Here is a 13,495-nt window from a genome sequence, read left to right as displayed (position 1 = left end):
AGTCAGGACCTCGGTTTTACGTCTCATCTGAAGGACGGCGCCTGTTTACAGTATAGTGTCCCCGTCACTATACTGGGGCATTAGGACCCACATGGACCACAGTGTGAGCGCCCCCTGCTGGGCCCACTAACACCTCTTCCAGCAGCAACCTTAGTTTTTCCCAGGAGGTCTCCCCTCCAGGTACTGACCAGGCTCACACCTGCTGAGCTTCAGTGGGTTTGAAGGAAATGAATGAGGGTATTCATCCATCCATCATGTCTTCTGTGTGTCAGTACTCCATGCCGACCTCTGTCCACCAGTGAATTTCTCCTCAATGATAGCTCTATCCATGATGTCCTTTGTAACTGACAATATTAATAACTTTTATTGACCCAGCGCCTTCCCAAACCCAAGGTGCATCATGAATTAAGAAGACGACAAGAAAAGTCCTTCGGCTGAGACGTAAAACCGAGGTCCTGACTCTCTGTGGTCATCCTAGGGCGTTTCTCGAAAAGAGTAGGGGTGTAACCCCAGCATCCTGGCCAAATTTCCCATTGGCCCTTACCAATAATGGCCTCCTAATAACCCCCCCTCTCTGAACTGGCTCCATCACTCTGCTCTCCTCCCCACTGAGAGCTGGTGTGTGGGGAGCGTTCTGGTGCACTATGGCTGCCGTCGCATCATCCAGGTGGGGCTGCACATTGGTGGCGGTAGTGGGATTCCCCATTACCTGTAAAGCACTCTGAGTGGAGTGTCCAGAAAAGCGCTATAGAGGTGTAAGCAATTATTATTATAGTCAAGGAGGGGAGCAAGAGGGCTGTGTTCCTCATCTTCTTGGGCCCTCTAGAGGTGACGATCAGAACTGCAGCATGAGGGATTCCTCTGCTCTGTCATATAAATCTACTAATTGTCTGATTAAGTCCTGCAGCGGAGCCGGTGGCTTTGTGGCTCAGGATCTGCGCTTGTGGCTGGAAGGGTTTGCCGGTTCAAATCCCGCAGCCGGCAGAGGAATCCTACTCCGTTGGGCCCCCGAGCGAGGCCCTTCACCCCAGCTGCTCCAGGGGCGCTGTACAATAGCTGACCCTGTGCTCTGACCCCCAGCTTCTCTCTCGCCCCGTCTGTGTGTCTCCTGGAGAGCCAGCTGGGGTCTGCGACAAGACCAATTCCTCATGCCAGAAATTGTACAGGGCTAATAAAGTGATGTTATTATTAGACCAGAGCCCTGCTACCATGACTCTCTCACCCGCCAAGAGGGTCTCAGGGCTCTGGTCTCTCATAGAGGGCACGGTCACAGCACGCAGTACATTTCGGCAGGTGAAAAGAGTGTGGAACGCCCCATGCAGACTGTCCGTGAAACGCAGTAACAGAAAGAGAAAACAAATACCACCTCCGCTGTTGTGGGTAATGATGCAGTAGTATAATATTGCGTTATTTCGCAATCTCCCACTAAGGCCACTTCCTTGCCAAATAACACACTATCGCCTTAGAATAAGACATTATGACACCTGCGAACATAAAAGAGAAAAAGAAATTAGCACACAGCACAAACAGCTATTTAACCCATTTTTATTAAGAGGAGGCGGGCAGGTAATGTGGACCTCCCGGCGACTGGCAAAATAAAAATCAGTTTTTTTTATCATGATCTAATACATCTTGCACGGCCGAGCCACGTTATGCGATGCGTAGCTTCTCGCGAAGAAAACTAGAAAGAAAAGGAATCGGGCAGAGTTAAAATAATTACAGCATAAACAAACAAGAAAACACATCTCAAATGATTTAAACCCAAGAGAAGCATCCATTTGAAAGACGAGACATCAGGAAAAAAACGAAATTGGTGCCTTTTATTTGAACGTGGAATGCAGCTTTCTCTACTGTTGGGATAAGGTTGATCTAAAACGTTTACTCGGGTTACCACGGCAGAAAAAGTCCGGTCCGTTATCGGCGTTCCCCAAGCCTGTCCGAGGCCTTAAATCTCTTTCCACAAAAGATGCCGCGACTCGGCGGTCTCCTGTGTGAACGCGCCGCTGCTTTTTCCATTTTCCCGAGGCTGCCTGCCCTCCCCCCCCTCCGCCGACTCCAGCCGAACGGTTTCGCTCATGTGGAGGAACGCGCCGCGGGAAATCGCTCCCGCCCCGACCTGCGGAGAGTCTCTCCGCCGCACGACTCCAGCTCTCGCGCGCGGACACGACGACGACGACGGCGGCGGCGGCTCGACCCTCAGGTTGCCGGGCTGCCGCCGCCGGCAAACGGGCTCTCTTCTTGTGTCCGAGAGAACCCTGGTGGCGCCGGAAGGTCAGCGGGCCGCCGAAAGCTCTCCCCGCACTGCCCGCAGCCGAACGGCTTCTCCCCCGTGTGGGTGGCCTCGTGGGACTTCCTGTGGCTCGACTTGGCGAAGGCCCTCCCGCACCGCCGGCAGCTGAAGGGCTTCAGGCCGGCGTGCACGCTCTGGTGGGCCTTCAGGTAGGCCGCCTGCCCGAAGCCCTTCCCCGCACTGGACATAGGGCCTCCCGCCCGCGTGGAGGCCCAGGTGCGTCTTCAGCCGGCCGGCGGCGCTGAAGAGCTGCTGGCACAGGCGGCAGGCGAACGCGTCCCGGGCGTGGAGGCGCCGGTGCTTGTCGGCGCAGGCCCGCCGGGTGAACCGCCTGTCGCACAGGCCTCAGGCGAAGGGCTCCCCCCCCCCCCCCCGTGTGGCGGACCTGGTGCCCCTTCAGGTGGCTCAAGGTGAAGAAGCGCTTCCCGCACAGGCCGCAGGCGAAGGGCCTCTCCCCCGCGCGGGCGCGCCGGGGGGGGGGGGGGCGCGCAGGCTGCCCGCCGTCGAGAGGCTCTTCCCGCACAGGTTGCAGCTGAACGGCCTCTCGCCGGTGTGAACGCGCCCGTGCGACCGCAAGCCCCTTAATTCCAGAAACGCCTTCCCACACTCGCTACACGTGAACCGTCTGCTCGCGTGAACCCGCCGGTGACTCTTTAAGTCCGCCTCGCTGCGGAACGCTTTCCCGCACTGACCGCAGCTGAACGGTCTCTCCCCCGTGTGAAGGCGCTGGTGGGCTTTCAACCGGCTCGGTATAGCAAAGCTCTCCTCGCACCGATCGCAAGCGTGACGCTTTCTGGGGGGCGCGCGTCGCCGAGCCGTTTGACGGAGTTTAACTCTGCCCGCTGCCGAACGCTTCCCCCCCCCCGAGTGCTCGAGCTGGTGGGCTTTTAAGTCACTCGAGCAAATAAAACTGGTCCCGCACTCACTGCAGCTGAACGGTCTCTCCCCCATGTGAACGCGCCCGTGCGACCGCAAGCCCCTTAATTCCAGAAACGCCTTCCCCCACTCGCTACACGTGAACCGCCTGCTCGCGTGAACCCGCCGGTGACTCTTTAAGTCCGCCTCGCTGCGGAACGCTTTCCCGCACTGACCGCAGCTGAACGGTCTCTCCCCCGTGTGAACGCGCTGGTGGGCTGTCAGCCGGCTCGGTATAGCAAAGCTCTTCTCGCACCGATCGCAAGCGTGACGCTTTCTGGGGGGCGCGGGGGGGGGGGCGCGTCGCCGAGCCGTTTGACGGAGTTAAACTCTGCCCGCTGCCGAACGCTTCCCCCCCCTGAGTGCTCGAGCTGGTGGGCTTTTAAGTCACTCGAGCAAATAAAACTGGTCCCGCACTCACTGCAGCTGAACGGTCTCTCTCCCGCGTGAACGCGTTGGTGACTTCTTAACAGGTTCGGCGTACCAAAGCTCTTGTCGCACCGACTGCACGTGAACAACTGACCGCTGAACTGGTTCTCTCTCGAGTGCACAAGCTGGTGGGTTTTTAAGTCAATCGGGTAAATAAAACCGGCCCCGCACTGGCCGCAGATGAACGGTCTCTTCCCCGCATGAAGGTGCTGGCGTTGTTTTGAACCGCTGGACGGACATAAAACCGGTAGCTGCTGCGAGGAATTTTTGCCCACCCCCTCCGAGCCAGGCCTCAGATCACCCCCCTGGCTCCTCGGGCCTCTCTGGGGTTTCTCACTCTGCGGACGCTCCCCGTGATGATCTTGCCCTGTGCCCCCAAACGGACCTGCGTTCTCTCCCTCGTGACCCCCAGTGGGAGTCGTTCGGGGTCTCTCATCTGCAGCATTCGAAACGGCCAGTTCATTCTCTTGGGGCCCCACGAGGAGAGACAGAATCCAGATCATTAAACCTCTCGGCAATTTCCTTCGCACGCACATTATTAAACTGGCCTGCAGAGTCCCCAGTTATTAAGGGTCCAGGTGTCTCTCTCTCAGGCTCCATGTTCATCGCGAGCACAGTCTGTCTCCGTCTGCTCTCTGTGTGCTGTTCCCCAGGAGTCTCTTTCCCTTGTGCGCCGGTGAGCTCTGTCTGCTGCATCAGACTGGAGCCCCACTCCTCCTCCCCTTTTAGACTCTGCAATGACAGTCTCTCCACTTGAACAGAACAAGGCCTAATTATCATCATGCGCTGTAGGTGCTGCTCTTGCCCCTCCCTGTCCTGACTCTCCTCTGGGTGCCGTGACTCAGTACTGTTCCCTTCACCAGGTACATCAGTCTGCTGCTCTGCAGTGTGAATCAACTGGGGCTCCCTCTCCAGCTCTCCGAGACTAAAACCGTCCAGATCATTCAGTTGTTCCTCTCTGTGCCCAAGAACAGACACACACCCCAGTTCATTTAATCTTTCAACACTTTTCTCAGTAGCCAGATTATTAAACCTGCGTGTGAAGTCATCAGATACTAAGGGATCGTATGAATGTTTTAGACTCTGCAATGAGAGTCTCTCCACTTGAACAGAACAAGGCCTAATTATCATCATGCGCTGTAGGTGCTGTTGTTCCTCCCTGTCCTGACTCTCCTCTGGCTGCTGTGACTCAGTACTGTTCTCTTCACCAGGTACAGCAGTCTGCTGCTCTGCAGGGTCAGTCAACTGGGGCTCCATGTCCTGCTCTGTAAGATTAAACTCACCCAGTTCTTCTTTGGGCTCTTGTACAGAGACACGGCCCAGTTCAAACAATGTGCTGCAATATTCTTGGTGTCCAGATTGTTCAGTGTCACTGTAAAATCATCAGATAGTAGGAACCCAGGTGTCTCTGTCTCAGGCTCTGTCTTCATCATGGACACAGAGTCCAGATCCTCCACCCTCTGTCTGCTCTCTGTGTGCTGCTGCTCACTGAGTGTCTCTTTCCCGTGTGCGGCGGCGAGCTCTGTCTCCTGCATCAGACGGGAGCCCCCCTCCTCCTCCTCCTCCTCGCTGTCCCCAGAGTCAGGGAGAGCGCTGACCTCTGACCCTGCAAACACGGGACAAGAGAACAAGACCTTTAACACCAGCTTTGCAAAGGGTTCAAAAGCCAACATCCCATTAAAAAAAAAAGCTGAAAAACATAAAATCCGAGCCAGGAAAGAAACTTACTTTACGGATGGAGGCTATATTGGCAAGCCTGATGGCCACAAAACAGTCAAACAACACATGAGCTGTTCGATCCCAGAGAAAGTGAATGAAAATACAAATAAAAGGAGGCAAGGAGGCACACCTCTGTCCAAGTGAGGTTCTGGAAACTACAGGAAACCCAAAAGGTTAGCCCTAAACACCAAGAACGCCGACATGAAACCCCAGTGTCTGTAGTCAACTTCCAAGGCAAAGTTATACTCTGGGAAGGACAGATTACCCTGTAAGCACATTGCAGGCAAACAAAGATACACCTTGCAGGACATTTTGTCATTTGGAATTTTTGGGGGACAGAAAAGGCACCTAGACACGGTCCAGACAGACACATCAATAAAAGAGACTAGGAGGAATCACAAATTGCCCATAAATTACAATAAAGGAGGAAATGCCCATTAATTTGAATACAGTAACACCATGGCATCATCTTTGTGCGTCTTGACCAAGGCAGCATGGTGCCTCTCTCTAAACACAGGGAAATGTAACTAAAGAGGCCCCCTCTGATAAGAGACATCACAAAGATGTATCAAAGCCGAACAATGGAATAATATATGATGCAAATGGGCTCCAGCCAGTCTGTTTCCTTTCCTAGACCATGCATTGCCCAAAGGAAGGCCAATTGGTGATGCGGTCTCTTAAAAACTGTCAACGAGCTCATTTTTGTTAGGTTTACTCACTGGCTCCTCATCTCTCTCCAACTAAAACTGGCAATCAGACTTTTCCCCAACCATGTGACTGCAAGCAGTCCTACCCAGGACCTTAACTCTTCAAGACTCCAGGCAAACTGAGGCCAAGATGTCCTTTCGGCAACAGAAGAAATCTTATTTTCACCTGATGAACGGAATTAGACAGTTGGGACTCTTTTGGTCAACATAGCTCTCTGTTCTGTCTGCAGAACCCTCCCAGATTGGGGACCCTCCCAGAATACAGCCACTGCCATCTCGGACCATGGACCAACCCCAAGTTCCCTCTTATTTAAGCCCAAGCAAAGACTTGTCCAATGGATCTTTGAGTATAATACTTCTTTAATCACTTTACAACTCTTAAGAGTTGAACTATGATTCCAAACCTGTTTAATGTTTAGCTCACGGGAGTAAAAGCATATTTACTTGTAGTTCAGGCGGGTAGCCGTGTAAGCATGCGTCAGCTGAAAAGGAACACAAAGTGAAACCCCGCCCAAAGAAGGCTTCACAGCTGAAACGTTGTACTTCCTTTCTTCTCTTTTCAGCATGGAACAAACCCAGTACTAGTTCCATTGCATATTAACTTGTATTTGAGAATACATGTGATAGAATTATATTTGTTACAGCTACGGTTACGGGGGACTAGGATATGTCTGTAAGAAGTCAAATAAAGCATCTGAGGCCTGACAGAGTAAACATTTCCCATTTCAAAGCTGAGAGGACGTCTGCTGAGATGTGGGGGTCCCCTGATAAAAAAAAATGAATTGGAAATTTGACTTTGGTGTACCTCAATTAAATTGTGGGCTAATGACTGACAATGATCAGTCCACAAGGCACACCACATAAGATCCCATTTAGAAACAGAAGAGAAGAGAGAGGAAAACAGAGGTCAGGAGAAGGTGGAACTTGAAGCTTGTGCCATGCCCTACATCATGATCATCCAAACCCACATGAAACATAAATATTTGAACCTTGCTAGAGAGAGACCGCGTGCTATTCTGTATTTCTAGGGAACTTGGGTTTCCTTGGTAAAAGATACCTTAGAGTCGTCTTTCCTGCTTATGGATGCATTTTTAGAATAGCGAGACAGTCTTCCATGCATTTTGTGGCATTTGGGTTTGCAGAGAGAGATTTAACTACAAGCTCTATTACATTTACTGAGAAGCCTGTCTGTTACGGTGGCCTCTGTGGGCATTACTTAAGAGCTCAATACTAACAAGAAGTCTGAGGTTATCTCAGTGGTTAGGATGTAAGGCCTCTGAAACGTCTTGTTTGTACATACTGTAAATATATTAACGCGTGTGTGGAATTGTTGTGTGTAGCGTACAGTTTGTCCCGTCATTGTTAATAAAGACTTGTTTAACCAACTGTGCCTAAATTACTCTCTTCACCAAAGTTAATTAAGAATTCACCTGCCTCTAATGACACCAACCACTCAGGTATAATCACTAACAAGTTTGGGGGTGATGAATAGTTATTTGACTTATTGACTAAACCACTTGGTCAATTTCTGATATTCACCATTTGGATCAGTGTTATACAAGTAGACCGTAAACAGATTTAATTTCCGATGTTCAATTGCTGCCTAAAAGTCATCTCAGAATCTGCCATTACTACTTCCAATTCCAATCAAGGGGGAAAAAAAGCCCACATCACCGACAATGACACTTAAAATAAAACCCATAAACCATATTTAGGAACTGAAATCTTAACAGCATGAATAACTTGGGTTGTTAATACCCTGAACTACAAAGTGCACGGTGATATGCTGCTTTATTGAATAGCTGACATCCCTTAAACCTCCAATTATAATTAATATTACTCACATTTCACCTCTAAAACACAACACGCTATGGTGCAAAATGCTTCACATTTAAATGCTGTGAGTAAACCTCTTCCCCAAACCAGTGGCTTTTACACATTTGCTACATACTTTGTAAAGTCACATGGGCCGGCCCGGGATCTAATCCCACTGGAGCACTATTCCATTCATGTCATTTTTATATAGCGCCTTTCACAACAAGGGTGCCCCAGGGTCGCTTAACCAAGCAAGCGCCCATCCGTGTTGTGGATACAGAACAGAAGACCTGAAGACGACGGAGAAGAGGCACCAAAAACTCCTTAGTAAGGAGAAACAAAACCTCTGGGGGTCCACCCTTCGGGCATGCTAACATTATAGAATTATAAAAAAGCCCCGACGTGGGCCCATGGCCCCCAACACACATGTGGGCTCTTGTCTTTAGCAAGGGGTTTTCAAGCATCTACTTTGTTCTGCAATCTGAGAGAGAGAGGGGTTCATACAGACACCCTGCCTGGACACTCCAGTACATGAACACTGCAGTGAGAGAGAGAGAGGGGTTAATACAGACACACTGACTGGACACTCCAGTACATTAACACTGCACTGAGAGAGAGAGAGAGGTTCATACAGACACACTGACTGGACACTCCAGGACATTAACACTGCACTGAGAGAGGGGTTCATACACACACACTTACTGGACACTCCAGTACATTAACACTGCACTGAGAGAGAGAGGGGTTAATACAGACACTTTAATGTACAATTGTCACTGTTTTAATGTACAATGCGGTACATTAACACTGCACAGATGACATAACGACCTGGCTTTTGTGTTAAATGGATACATAATCCCCCTACCAACGTCTTTCCAATTCATCTAAGAAGTTTAATTGTTTTCACATCGAGAAAGCGTGTAAATTGATTAGAAAACTATAAAAATAAAGACAGCAATAATACTTGGGCCAATCTTAACAGAGTTTCTGCCCAAACGCACACAACAGCAACTATTATCATATTACCAGACCACAACAGCTCCGTCTGCAGCAAACCAACCCTCTGCAACATCACAAACCTCTCCTACCTCGCTCTGCATCTCTCAACTACAGTTTCAACAGTGAGGAAGTTAAAAACACCGTTTTTGAACACAGACACTACTACATACAAGCCACTGCACGTACCTGAGAGCTCCGTCTCTTCTTTTATCTCTGCAGTGATTTCACAGGGAAGCGTGTGTCCATCACGATCTGTCTGTCCCCGATCTCCTCCTGCTCCCGGCTCCTTCTCCCAGAACCGCAATCTCACCTTCAGGATCTCGTTTTCCTCCTTCAGCTGCGCCATCTCAGTCCCGAAAGTCTCCTCCACACACTGGGTGATCTTAAAACACGGCCCGTCTCACCAGGATCTGGGCGACGCCGCGGAGTTTGTCTTGAAACTCGTCCTCCGAGTCAGACACCCCGTTTTGGAAAACCTCCGAAACTTCATACACGATCGATTTGAGCAACACCTCTATGAGACAGCGAAGCTCGTCTTCCTGCGTCGTCTGCGCGACTTCGGTTCCGAAACCGTGGTCGACCGACGTGATTTTAATCACGACCCGTCTCGCCAGAACCTGGGAGATCCGGCGGAGTTTGTCTTCAATCGACTTGTCGGAATCATCTGTCCGGTTTCGGAAAACCCCCGAAACTTCGTGCACGATCGATTTAAACACAGTCTCCATGAAAGAGTGCGACTCAGTCTCCAGATTAAGCAGCAGATTCTCCATCTCTTCAGAGTCGATCCGGACGACACAGACAATTGATGCAGCGGCTGTACACACATGGGTTTAAACTCAGAGGAAGCGAAACTTGGTCAAACAGGAACAACAGAGGACTTCCGGTTTGTCAGCGTCACTTCCTTAGTGACTGTTGCTATGAGCGACAAAAAATCAGTTCGGCAAATAATAATAATAATAATAATAATAATAAATTAACCTCTCAAAGCGCTTTACAGTAACAAAAAACATTGATAGGAAATAAAAGAGTTTGCTCAATTACAAAACAAGGGTTTAGAGAGCCCTACACCCTACATTGAGGCAGACAGTAAAAGGCTTTACTGCTTATTACAGGGCACACACACACACACACCAGGGCCTATGTCCCCAGAAGCCCGTTCACACTTCGGTACCAGTATGTTTTTGGACCGCGGTAGGAGACCAGGCCACCATGGGGAGAACATGCAAACTCCCCACAGATAATACCCCAGTTCCCAGACAGCAACTGACCTCTTGGAGGTCTGCTGTCTAACTGTGTCTCTGAGAGTGAACATTGTCATGAGAACCTGGGCTTCACAAGTCACACACACACACACACACACACAGGACCGGGTTGACACAGGCCTGCACAACTGATCTGAGCATCTAGATTAGCAATGCATACCACTCTCTTCTTAGATCATCTTTTTTTTTACAGCATGGGTCTATATTAGCAATCCCCAGATTAGATAGCCCCACAGAAATGGAACAAAATTTAAAAAAATAAAGAAAAGAAAACTTGAGAAATGGTCTTTGGATTGTTTGGGGTTCTTTTAGAAACAAAGGTGAAGCCTGCATCCAGATGTGATTTACACATTGTGTACAGTGTTGGGCCAGCGGTAAGTCTCTGAACCCATGACAGATGGGTTGCGGGTTCAAGTCCATGCCACAGTCACCCCCCCGTTCAGTCAACCCAACTGAGACAGAAATTCCTATTTGTTACAAGGAGTTTTTAAACAGGTAGTGTTGAACTCGGAGGTTATTGTTTTTGCCCGTTAATGCTTGTATCTCTGATTTCTCATTTCGTTTCTAAATCTGAGCATTATTGTCTGTAGAGAATGCCTGTCGTCTGTGAGCGGCTGTGCCTCTGTTAGTTAGCAGTGAAGTTCAATGAAGGCATCTTTGGACTCTATGTAAATAATTTGCGGATAATCAGGTGTGGTTTCTAATTATTGTTAATAAAATTATTTTTGCCTGATGTTTGTCTCCAGTCTTATTACTCTGCGATTAGTCTGAGCCTGGAAAGAACTGGTGAACAGCTGGTCCAGTGGTTCAGGTCCAGTCTTGTTAGACCAGGAGGACAGCTGGTCCAGTGGTTAAGGTCCAGTCTTGTTAGACCAGGAGGACAGCTGGTCCAGTGGTTCAGGTCCAGTCTCTTTACACCAGGAGGACAGCTGGTCCAGTGGTTCAGGTCCAGTTTTGTTAGACCAGGAGGACAGCTGGTCCAGTGGTTCAGCTCCAGTCTTCTTAGACCAGGAGGACAGCTGGTCCAGTGGTTCAGGTCCAGTCTCTTTACACCAGGAGGACAGCTGGTCCAGTGGTTCAGGTCCAGTCTTGTTAGACCAGGAAGACAGCTGGTCAAGGGTTCATTTCCAGTCTCTCTACACCAGGAGAACAGCTGGTCCAGTGGTTCAGCTCCAGTCTTGTTAGACCAGGAAGACAGCTGGTCCAGTGGTTAAGGTCCAGTCTTGTTAGATCAGGAGGACAGCTGGTTTAATGGTTCAGGTCCAGTCTTGTTAGACCAGGAGAACAGCTGGTCCTGTGGTTCAGGTCCAGTCTTATTAGACCAGGATGACAACTGGTCCTGTGGTTCAGGTCCGGTCTGACCCCCAGTTTCTCTCTCTCTCCCGGTCTGTGTGTCTCACGGAGAGCAAGCTGGGGTCTGCGACAAGACAAATTCCTCATGCAAGAAACTGTACAGGGCCAATAAAGTGATCTGATCTTATCAGTCAGGTGAGGCGTGACGGAGCAGAGAAACTTCGCTTCACAAAATGTACTTGTCGTCCTGCGATACCGCTGATCCCCACTAGAGGGCAGCCCAGAACCAGCACATGCAGCCCTCTGTCTCTCTCCACCTCCGATATCCGCGCGAGAATGCGTCTCATTTCGTGAGCACCACCGGTGCCGCTAATTCAGTAAATACTCCCGCAGCTGCCTGGGCGTGGGGCTCAGAAATACGCCAACGCCTCTTCTAGCTCAGGCGCAGAGTTTCCTTCCCTGTCAACTAGAGAATGTGTTTTTTTTTCTTCTCTTCTTCTCTTCCTTGAAGTTTTAACGTTCGCTGTTCACGGGAGAAGAATTAAAATCCTCTCCAGCTACGCGGGAGGATATGATGTCGAGCCACGTTGACGCTGAGTGTTAGGTGCAAGGGGAACACCCGCACCGTTACAGAGCATGCACACTAGACTTTACTGTGAGACTGTGGGTAATTCTGACCTGCACACTAGACTTTACTGTGAGACTGTGGGTAATTCTGACCTGAACACTAGACCTTACTGTGAGACTGTGGGTAATTCTGACCTGCACACTAGACTTTACTGTGAGACTGTGTAATTCTGACCTGCACACTAGACTTTACTGTGAGACTGTGTGTAATTCTGACCTGCACACTAGACTTTACTGTGAGACTGTGGGTAATTCTGACCTGCACACTAGACTTTACTGTGAGACTGTGTAATTCTGACCTGCACACTAGACTTTACTGTGAGACTGTGTGGGTAATTCTGACCTGCACACTAGACTTTACTGTGAGACTGTGTAATTCTGACCTGCACACTAGACTTTACTGTGAGACTGTGTGTAATTCTGACCTGCACACTAGACTTTACTGTGAGACTGTGGGTAATTCTGACCTGCACACTAGACTTTACTGTGAGACTGTGGGGAATTCTGAACCTGCACACTAGACTTTACTGTGAGACTGTGTGGGTAATTCTGACCTGCACACTAGACTTGACTGTGAGACTGTGGGGAATTCTGACCTGCACACTAGACTTTACTGTGAGGCTGTGTGTAATTCTGACCTGCACACTAGACTTTACTGTGAGACTGTGTGTAATTCTGACCTGCACACTAGACTTAACAGTGAGACTGTGTGTAATTCTGACCTGCACACTAGACTTAACAGTGAGACTGTGTGTAATTCTGGCCTGCACACTAGACTTTACTGTGAGACTGTGTGGGTAATTCTGACCTGCACACTAGACTTTACTGTGAGACTGTGTGGGTAATTCTGGCCTGCACACTAGACTTTACTGTGAGACTGTGGGTAATTCTGACCTGCACACTAGACTTTACTGTGAGACTGTGGGTAATTCTGACCTGCACACTAGACTTTACAGTGAGACTGTGTGTGATTCTGACCTGCACGCTAGACTTTACTGTGAGACTGTGGGTAATTCTGACCTGAACACTAGACTTTACTGTGAGACTGTGTGGGTAATTCTGACCTGCACACTAGACTTTACTGTGAGACTGTGTGGGTGATTCTGACCTGCACGCTAGATTTTACTGTGAGACTGTGTGTGTAATTCTGACCTGCACACTAGACTTTACTGTGAGACTGTGTGGGTAATTCTGACCTGCACACTAGACTTTACTGTGAGACTGTGTGGGTGATTCTAACCTGCACACTAGACTTTACTGTGAGACTGTGTGGCTAATTCTGACCTGCACACTAGACTTTGCTGTGAGGCTGTGTGGGCAATTCCGACCTGACCACTAGACTTTACTGTGTGTAATTCTGACCTGCACACTAGACTTTACTGTGAGACTGTGGGTAATTCTGACCTGCACACTAGACTTCACTGTGGGTAATTCTGACC

At 49.6% G+C, this 13,495-nt stretch overlaps 1 protein-coding gene across 1 annotated transcript in view; it reads right to left on the bottom strand.

Annotated features, from left to right (window-relative positions):
• The window catches only part of LOC107076061 (zinc finger protein 271-like), a 179,142-nt gene extending 169,461 nt beyond the window's left edge, over positions 1 to 9,681 (bottom strand). The window contains exons 1-2 of the mRNA XM_069198792.1: positions 9,061 to 9,681; positions 4,918 to 5,240 (exon numbers count right to left, since the gene is read on the bottom strand). The gene's annotated coding sequence lies outside the window, so the exon portion shown is untranslated. The remainder of the gene's footprint in view (positions 1 to 4,917; positions 5,241 to 9,060) is intronic.
• Positions 9,682 to 13,495: the final 3,814 nt, after the last annotated feature.

This window comes from Lepisosteus oculatus, chromosome 14 (genome assembly GCF_040954835.1).
Source record: "Lepisosteus oculatus isolate fLepOcu1 chromosome 14, fLepOcu1.hap2, whole genome shotgun sequence".
NCBI classification, from domain to species: domain Eukaryota; kingdom Metazoa; phylum Chordata; class Actinopteri; order Semionotiformes; family Lepisosteidae; genus Lepisosteus; species Lepisosteus oculatus.
The sequence above is the reverse complement of the archived record's forward strand: the minus strand, read 5'-3'. Positions and strand labels throughout refer to the sequence as shown.